Source organism: Pinus tabuliformis, chromosome 2_2 (assembly GCF_031772625.1).
Source record: "Pinus tabuliformis cultivar Carrire ecotype Pingquan chromosome 2_2, CPIR1, whole genome shotgun sequence".
Lineage (NCBI taxonomy): Eukaryota > Viridiplantae > Streptophyta > Pinopsida > Pinales > Pinaceae > Pinus > Pinus tabuliformis.
In genome coordinates this window covers 1,185,975,619-1,185,985,212 of record NC_142300.1, presented here as the reverse complement: position 1 = coordinate 1,185,985,212, position 9,594 = coordinate 1,185,975,619, and positions in this window count along the sequence as shown.

Sequence of the window (9,594 nt, the reverse complement as noted above, 5' to 3'; positions counted from 1 at the left end):
ATGGTTGTAATCTGTCTTTGATATTAATACATGTTTTGTAATATTACATATTCATGTCTTAATGCTTCTTGATTTGTTAAGTAGGTTGAATTGAAAATTTTCTATTATTATGTTTGTGTGTTGTTGTTGTTTACTTGTTTCAAGAGCTTGAAGAAGGAAGCAAGAGATTGTTGGAGCGAGCAAACGAGGACAACAACAAGCAGGATAAGTGATCAGGAGGTATGCCCTCTTTATTGATTATAACCTAAGAAAATCTTCCATAAAATGCATTTTTTGTGGCTAGACCCATTATTGGGCTAGAGGAATTCATTCATGTCCTCACTTATCATTTTACTTCACAACAAATTGGCGACTCCGCCGGGGATCCCATCTTTTCATTTGTTTTAGATTTCATGATTTCGTGGGAACTTTTCTAATTTCACGTTTTCCCTTTGGTTCTATTTTTGTAGGAATTTACAGGGTAAGTTCCTCAGATTGAACACCAAAGGACACCACTCACAAATAGATCACAGATCAATACACTAGTATTTTTTATGTGGTTAAAACCCTCAAATAGGGAAACAATCCACAACCTGAGCCAACACGGCCACTTCAGGAAATTTATTAATAAAAGAATGAAAATTTACATAATATTCTCGCATGAACGGTTACCCTACAAATGAACCTCCATGCTCTTTAAATAGAGATCATGGACGAATCGGGTGTTAAGCCATGGATCAGGTATCATTAATATTGAGAAGAGAATGAACCATTAGATCACTACATATCATGACCGTCGGATTGTAAGTTACAAAAGTACATAGTAAAGAAACACACTTTACCTAACTATACACTAGAACAAGTTATACTTAACTATTTCCTATGTGTTGGAATATCCTAACACCCTCCCTTAAGAACAAATTGGGGTAGGATTGAACGATGTACAAATATGACACAATAGGACCACCATTTGTAGCAGATCTGGTCCGTGTTTTAAACTTTTTATTTATTTTTCCCTAGTTACCTCGACCAATGCGTTTAATCTGCTGACATTCATGCCAAACAGTGTGAATTGTTGAGGAATAGTTGCATCGACGAGTGTCTAGCGCTTGTTGTCAGTTAGGTATTCGCGCTGATGCCTATAAGTGAAGATTAGGTGTTGACCCCAATCTTGGCTAGTGTGTTCTACTCTTGTGTTTTTGACCCCGTGAGACTTTTTGATTGTTTTCTCCTTGATTAGAAAGCTACCTTTCATTTGGTTTCGCTTGCCTATTGGCTTGTCATCATTCTATTTGATTGATTGACTCATTCAGTGGCCAGTGACACTAGGGCATCTAGTTAGTCACCCATTCAGCAGCTTGTGGACTAACTACGTCTGATTGTAGGTGTGTTTACTCCTCGCATTTTCTTTTTTCTACTTTTATGACTTTGACCTCTTTTTACACAAGTTTGAAAAAGTTTTGTTTACTAGCTTTAACGTCTCTTTCTAACATAGATTACATTGTTGGCCTTGTGTTTGGTAAAGTCGGGTTTTCATGGACCTGAATGAACTTCTCTTTTCATGTTTCTATCTGCTTGAAAAACTCATTGTTCCAAAAAAAATTTCATTGAAAGTTTGTATGCGAATTGTTTTTCATTGTTTCATGACAAAGTATGAAATTCTAGCCTGTTGCATCATTGTGTTATGAAATTTACATCTTTTTAAGGACTAGAATTGCATCAACATTTAAAAAAGGAAGAGAATTTTTTCATTTTGGAAGGACTAATAGATACGTGCTTTTCAGGAAAATAGGAATTGGAATGCATTTTTCATTAGTTTATTTTTTTTAAAATTGTAGTGAAAGATCATTTTGTTTTCAGTTGCTTTATTGTTTGCATTTGATTGAGTAGTTTATACCCTATCTAGTGTAGGCATTTCATCGAATTGAAAGGGTCTTGTCCCATTTAGTTGCATTTTAGGTTTTTTCAAGTAGCGTCGCTAAGACCTGAAAACTAAAACTTAACTCAAGATCAACTATAAAATGAATTCAATTAACTTAATGCACATTTGACATTAACAATCATATCTAGAAGGTCTAGGCTAGAGACATGTTCCAACATCTTTAAACCTAGTAGCTATCATTAGCTTTGGCATTAGACAACACTAGCAAGGATTTGTAATCCCCGTACCATCGAGTATATAACGGGACACCCCACTAGGATGGGATCCTTTTATCCTTAGGAAGCCAAGTTGGCCGCCTTGCGAACATGATACACCAAACACAACATTCGGGGAGATTGCCTGTTCGTACTTCTTGGTTCACTAGGAGGTATTCTGTAGTTCATGGTTGTCTGGTAATCCTATTTACCTAGATCATCTAGAGCAGTCATTTGATCTTTTTGACTCATTAAAATTAAAAGATCATTCGAGAACTTTTCCTTTCGAGCTTGTTTCCAATCGAAAGTGATAGAATCATCTTTGTTTCTTTCTCGACTCTTAAAAAATGAAAGAACATCAATATTTTATGCATCTTAATAATTGATTTCCCACGATCCAAAAACATCCCGTTAGTCTTTTCACAAAATCGTGAGTTCCCTTAAAAGTACATTTTAAAACCTTGAAGTTATTTTTCTTGTCGATTCAGACAAGGTCATCGTGGCTGAACCATCTGGTTCACCCAATTCCCTTTCCTCTCCTCCATTTGAAAGATTATCTGAGGAGTCGTTTCATGAGTTACTAGAGTCACTTGAGGACCAAAATGTTGAACTCGAAATTATTTTGAGTGTTCAACCATTGGCATCTCGTCCTCCACCTACTTTTGATTTAGGGTCATCTACTGATCTTGACCCAGAATCTCTGGACAATCCCGTTTGAACTCCATAGAACTTGCCGACCACTGATGGTTAGCTTGGACTAGTTATCAATCCTCTGAACCCTCTATTTGTCATTGTTGATATATCACCATAGCATCCTTACAGTCCGTAGGACTAAGCAAGTGTTCCTTTTGAACTTTCCCCCAATACACATTTGGTCATTCGTCATCGAGTCTTTTCAAACATGGAACTCGAATGGGATGCTCCAGTCACATCTCTAGATGAGTCCAAAGTTTCTACTCCACACACTGTTGAGGGGGAAAAATTACAATTGCAGTTTCCTCCCGAGAGTTTCCCTTATTCACAAGGTATTCCCACTAGCTTTCCACCCAACTATGTGTCTTTAGGGCACTTAGTTTCAGGCACACCTAGTGCCTCATCACTTTACCATAATCCTGTATGGGCATAGGCATCAAGTCCACGTTAGGTCTGTTCATCCCGAACATGACTTCCCAACATTTTGTTACTTCAATCCCAATGCAACCCACCGTTCCTAATACTCTTGTATCATTAATCCCAATTACACATTAGTCACAACGGATAGTTTCAAATATTATCTATATTAGTTCTTCTGTCCCATTAGTTAGTGGCCAGATTGTGCCACCGTCTGGGGTGCAGAACCCAAATGTCTTTATGGTGTCAGGTGCCACTAATGTGAGTGGCTCACAAGCTCACATGCTTGGTATAAGCAAACCCCTTTCTGGTATTGTTTATAACCCTCCTGACCCTACTAGATCAAGCAATGTCGAGTACCAACAGGTTCAGAATCCTGTTGGTCCATCTGCATTGAGAAATTTTCTGTATCAGTAGCCTTATGGGGCTCAGGTCCAATACCAAAATCCTTACATTCCATATGGTTCTCAAGGATTGGTTAATCAACCTTACACCCTCCAATCTGTGCAGTACATCCAGCCTGGCTACATCCAAATTTAGTTCTGTAATTTCTTGGGCACGGTTTAAGTACCCTTGCAACAATAAGGATAGAATTTATAATAATTGGTACAACCTTTGTTGCAACAAGGGCTATCAGCGCAACATCAAGGGCAAACTATCCCATAGCAAGGTCACCTGCAACAACCGCAAGGTTAATCCTTACAACAGTTGTAGTAGGTCACACAATAGTAGATGCAATATGCTTTGTATACCTCTTAGCCCATACCCGCGCAGGTGTTATAGACATATTTGGGCACTGCAACCCCAATCTTATGTGTCGATAAACCAAGGGCTATTTAACCCCTAAAAGTGTTGTTTCATACCCTAAAGGATCATGGTCAACTGATTACATCATTCCCCAAAAGTTCCACCTGAAAAACCACTCAGAACTGGCCAAAACTGGACCATACTGACTGCTCCACTGTCAAGGTGCGATGCATACTGATTGTTACACCAGCCAAGTGCAATTCATACTGAAGAGGCCTTCTGTAGGGTGCGATGAGCGAGGATGGACAAATGTCCGAGACAGTTTGTTAAGTGGATGATCATGGAATCTTCTAGAAACTTCTCCTATGACACTTGCCTCTCTGAATTCGCCCAGGGGTGAGTAAGAGATCAATGAAATCTCCAAGTGGAACCGAGAACAACAAGTGGAATGAAACTAATCAAAAACCCAGAGATGACTCACACCCTTGCAGACATCTATAAATGGATCCCTCATCTGAGAGATCTAGAGGCTAGAATTTTGTAATGTGTAAGGAAGTGCTGATAGTTTGTCTTTGAGAAAGGGCATTGTATTGTTGGGTGATCTTGCTTTTCATGAGGTGAAGAGGGCTTTGATGTTGGGAGGATGATGCTGGATCAAACAACTGGGTTGTAATTCTCCCTTCTATTATTAATAAATTTATTTGAGCTTTCCTCCATAGAATCGTGTATTTGTGAATGCCATTGTATGTTCAATGTATTTCTGATTTTGCATTGCTTATGATATAATAGATCGAGATGCTTTGATAGTGTTTTGTTACTTTGTATCTATAGGTATTCTCTAAGTGGGATAAGTAGGAGAAAAGGCGCAAACTCTATCAATGGGGAGAGAAACCAAGCAAGGAGTCAAGCGGAAGATCCAGGTTGGTCCCTTTACTTTTCTCTTATCTATCATACATAGAGGAAATTGCAAATTGCTTTGATTGTTTGTTTCTAGGATAGCTACCAATCCTAGTGAGACTAGCAGACCAAAAAGACACTAGTTTTCCCGTAAAAAAAATGGCGAATCCACTGGGGAGCAAATAGTTTGTTTGTTTGTTGTTGATTGTTTGTTTTATAAACTATAGACAGAGCCTGAAGTTAGCCAGATATCCGTCGAACTGCTCTTGCTCTGCAATTGTAAAGTAGATGAATGCTACTTCAGTCAATCTCCGGTTTAGTTTATGAATTGAACATATGAATTGCAAACATTCTAGATGCCCTTGTGGTAGCTTAGTAAGCTCTCAAGATAATACCTCTATACTTTGTTCTTTACTGTCCATAATAGCTCAGCTTAACTCACTGAATTCAGCTGCAAATTTGAGCCAAAACTCATCTTAGTTGCGCTCCCTCTCCCATCACACTGTCTGTCATTGGAAGCCAGTATGCATTGCACTTCCCGAGTGTAGTAGGTGAGATGTATCCCTGTTTCTGTGAAGCATAGGTGCGATGACTGAGTAATCCTATTTCTCTCCTTGAAATTTGGTTTTTTGTCCTTGTTTTCATCTCTGTTTAGTTGTTTTGCTGATTATGAACAATATCTCATTGCTAAAGCCTCCTTGCTTTACATAGTTCGGCCTCCATTGATTAAGATTAGAAAATTATTTTATTTATTTTTCCATCATTTGCAATCCTTTGTCAAAAAGTTACTTAAATCAAACTGTCGTTTTGGTGCAAAAGTGTCGCAACTGTCATTTTGTGTCAGAAAGAGAAGTGTCGTTGAGTCTTCCTTCTTTAGATAGTTGATTGAACTTTTTGTCATGTATTTGATTTGATTTGTTGATATTTGAAGTGTCAAAAGAATCTTCTATTCGAAATTGAAAAGTGTCATTTGAGTCTTCCTTTCATTTTGAAAAGAAATTGTCGAAATGTCGCTTTGAAGAAAATATTTCAGATCTATACTTAGTTTTCCTTTTTGGCATTTTCACATTAAAGAGAACGAAAAACAAATACATGCATTTTCTTTTGCATTTAGACTATGTACGAAAAATGATTTAGGAAAAGTGCATTTAGTGTCTGCTCTTTTCTCTTTGTTTGAAAGAATCGTAATCTTCTTTCCTTAGTAGCTAGGATTTTCATTGTTAAAAATAAACAATGATTGTTTATCATTTTAGATTGCATATTTAGGAATTTTACATCTACATCATGCGGTGAACCATTGAAAGGAAAAATTCTAAACAAGATCAACTCTAAAATAAATTTCAATGAAATTAACAACGCTATGGAACCTAACGCAACACATCTAGAGGTCTAGGCTAGAGACGTGTTCCGGCGTCGTAAAATCTAGTAACTATCATTTTCATCGAAGGTTGGGTGATTCCTCCTCTTTGATACGACAAGTGCTAGCATGGACTTGTGCTCCCTGTACCGTGGAGTATACATTGGGAGACCACAATAGGTTTATATCCTTTATCCATAGGAAGCCATGTATACCGCCCTATCGATCGCAATGCACTAAACACAACATTTGGGAAGATTGACTGTCGTACATAAGTCCTTGGTAATTTCTCTTTTATTTATCACCAAGGTGTATTTTGCAGTTTTGCGATTGGTTTGGTAATCCCTCTATCTAGATTTCTAGAGTAGTCACTTTCATTCCTTTTCAACTCCTTAAAAGAAAAGGTCCATCTGAGCGCTTGTCACTTTAGGCTCATTAAAAAAAAAGGCGACTAGAGTCATCTTTAGCTTTTTCTTGACTCTTAAAAATTGAAAAAGTAAAGTTGTGTCAAAGCGTCATTAAAAATTATTTAGTTTGGAATAACATCCATGTTCCTTCGTTGATCTTAGGTTGAGAGAATGGAGTCCACCAATCATGGAATCCCTCTCGAGGGGAATCCTAGTCCATTTTCTTCTTGGGGAAATATTGGTGCTCCGTATATGGCCACATTGTCCCTTCCAGGAATCACAATTGGTCTGCCGTTATGGCTATTCTCAACCTTTGTCATTCAAAATACCGTAATTCCTCAGCAATCGAATCAACAATCATTTGATACTGAAGTTGACCCCTCACCTTCTACTTCGTTTGTTACTCCCTCCCCTTCTTCCTCTTCACTTGGTGAAAATAGTGATACTAGTAACCAAGTAGCTGAGAAGAAGAAGAAAGGGAAGGAGAAGAAGAAGAAGAAGTCAATTAAGTAAGGGGGAACCATGAGTCATATGGTGAAAATCCACACACTAAATCTCCCAGATATCCTTGTGCAATTTGCAAAGGAAACCATTTTCATCGAGATTGTCCTTGCATTCCGTAGATTGTGAGAATATGGTCTTCCCGTTCGCACCGTCCAGTGTCATCAACGTCTGGCGATCATGTTGATAGCACACCATCAACTAGTGAAAATGAAGTTCTTGGACAGAAAGGAAAGGTCAAAACTCCATGTAGACTATGTGAAGGGGACCATACCCTTCCCCGTTGCCCTTCCTTCGATGAGGCCAAGAGAGTCTTGCATAACTATCCTATTTTACCACAGCGACTTCCATCTGGGTACAAGAAATTCTCCCCAAGTCTTTTACTAGTTGAAAATCCAACTAACATAACTCAATTGTCAGTCAAAATACCTATCATTGAAAGTGAATCTTCTCAGTCCATACTGGACCAAAGTCAATAGGTCGAGATGGCAGTCGACCCATTTTTATCTTCGGAAGGTCCACCTTCAGATGATACCATTTCCAAAGAGAGTGAGAACGATAGTGTTCAAATTCTTTTTGCTACTTCAGAGTCCGATGAACTTGGGGGAAATCCGCCTGTTCCTTCACAATAGGAACGGAATCCCCTAGTTCTCGCTACTCAAGGGGTCAATTCAACCATTTATTCAGTACCCCCTCCAAACAGTCTAGTCACTTCCTTGATTGGAATCGACTAGCAAGACCATGCCTTCCTTCTAATCTACCATTCCAGATCATAGTACAAGTTTACAAAATGATTCTGTCTGGCACTATCATAGATGAAGGGGCATCAATGAGTATCCTTTCCTCAGCTTCTTGGAAAGCGCTTGGTTCGCCATCCCTTATGCCTGTTACTCAGAATTTATCAGGCTTTAATAAAGGAACCAGTTGACCTTTAGGGATCCTTCCTAAGTTACCCATTACTTTGAGAAGGAAAATCATTCACTTGAACATGATGGTAGTCCAAGGACCGTTAGATTACAATCTACTCCTTGGACGTGACTATGTTTACAACATGGAAGCTATTGTCTCAACGCTCTTTCGAGTGATGTGCTTCCCGCATGAAGGTTAAATTGTCACTATTGACCATCTTTCATTTCCCTGTTCAAACAAAGCTTCAACTCAAACATCATCTCTAAATGGTTCTTTTGAGTCAAAAATGTCTCTTCAACCTTCATTCCATCCACCTAATTACCGCGGGTAGTATGGTGAATGTAACGAAGCTTAGGGGACATGCAACCTTGTCCATTTGGCAGATGAACCCAGCTGAAAAGATAGGTTTCCCTGCAGGTTATGTGATTGGAAGTGCCATCCCACACCATTCACTTTTGTCCACTCTGTGGATGAAGCCAAGGAAGTGTTTTGTCTAACCGCTGACGAAAGCATCCTACCATATGAATGTCCCTGTAAGTTAAGTGATTGGTCTAACACACCACTCACCTTTGTCTAATTGGTGGACAAAGCCAAGAAAGTGTTTTTGTCTAACCGCTGACAAAAGTGATCCTGCTTAACCACAGTGATTCCCATATGGTTACTAGAGACTCTTCTTTTCTCGATGCTTGGGGACATGCAAACCTTTTTCTGCAAGCGAAAAATGACCAATTTCATTTTTTAGCTTTTTAGTTTTTCAACTTCTTAGGTTAGGTGATTGGTCCAACAATGTTTGTGCGATAGACGGAGCAAAAAAATGGTTTTGTCTAAACTGTTGATGAAACCATCCTACCTAACCTCAGTAGTTCCTTTGCTTTTTAGTGTTTTTTAGCTTTGTAGTTTGGTCGTTTCTAACCGACATAAAAAGACAATGAGCAATGTTTCTGCAGGGTTCAAGATTGTTAAAAAATAAACCCGCCAATGAGAAATGATTCCACAAGGTTCAAGCTCATTAAAAAATGAACCCGCTCCGAAAATGAGCAATGTTTCCACAAGGTTCAAGCTCGTTAAAAAATAAACCTGCCAAATGAGCATAGTTTCTGCAAGGTTCAAGCTGGTTAAAAAATGAACCCACTCCCAAACTGAGCATGTTGTCGCATGGTTTAAGCTCGTTAAAAAATAAACCTACCAATGAGCAATGTTATCCTATGGTTCAAGCTCGTTAAAAAATAAAAAAAAAACCTACCAATTAGCAATGTTTCCGCAAGGTTCAAGCTCGTTAAAAATAAACCCGCCAATGAACAATTTTATCGTATGGTTCAAGCTCATTAAAAAATAAACCTACCACAGAGCATATGTTCCCCCAGAGTTCAAGCTCTTTAAAAAATGAACCTACCTTTGGTAAATAACCTTTGTGATTTCCATTACATTAGCCTTTTGAGCGTTGGTTGTGTTGCTACCATCACCTCCATTCTGTTGGCCAATCATATGCTTCCACTTGATTGTTTACCATTTTGAGGAACAACTGTAATGAGTGGTCCTGTTAGCCACCCT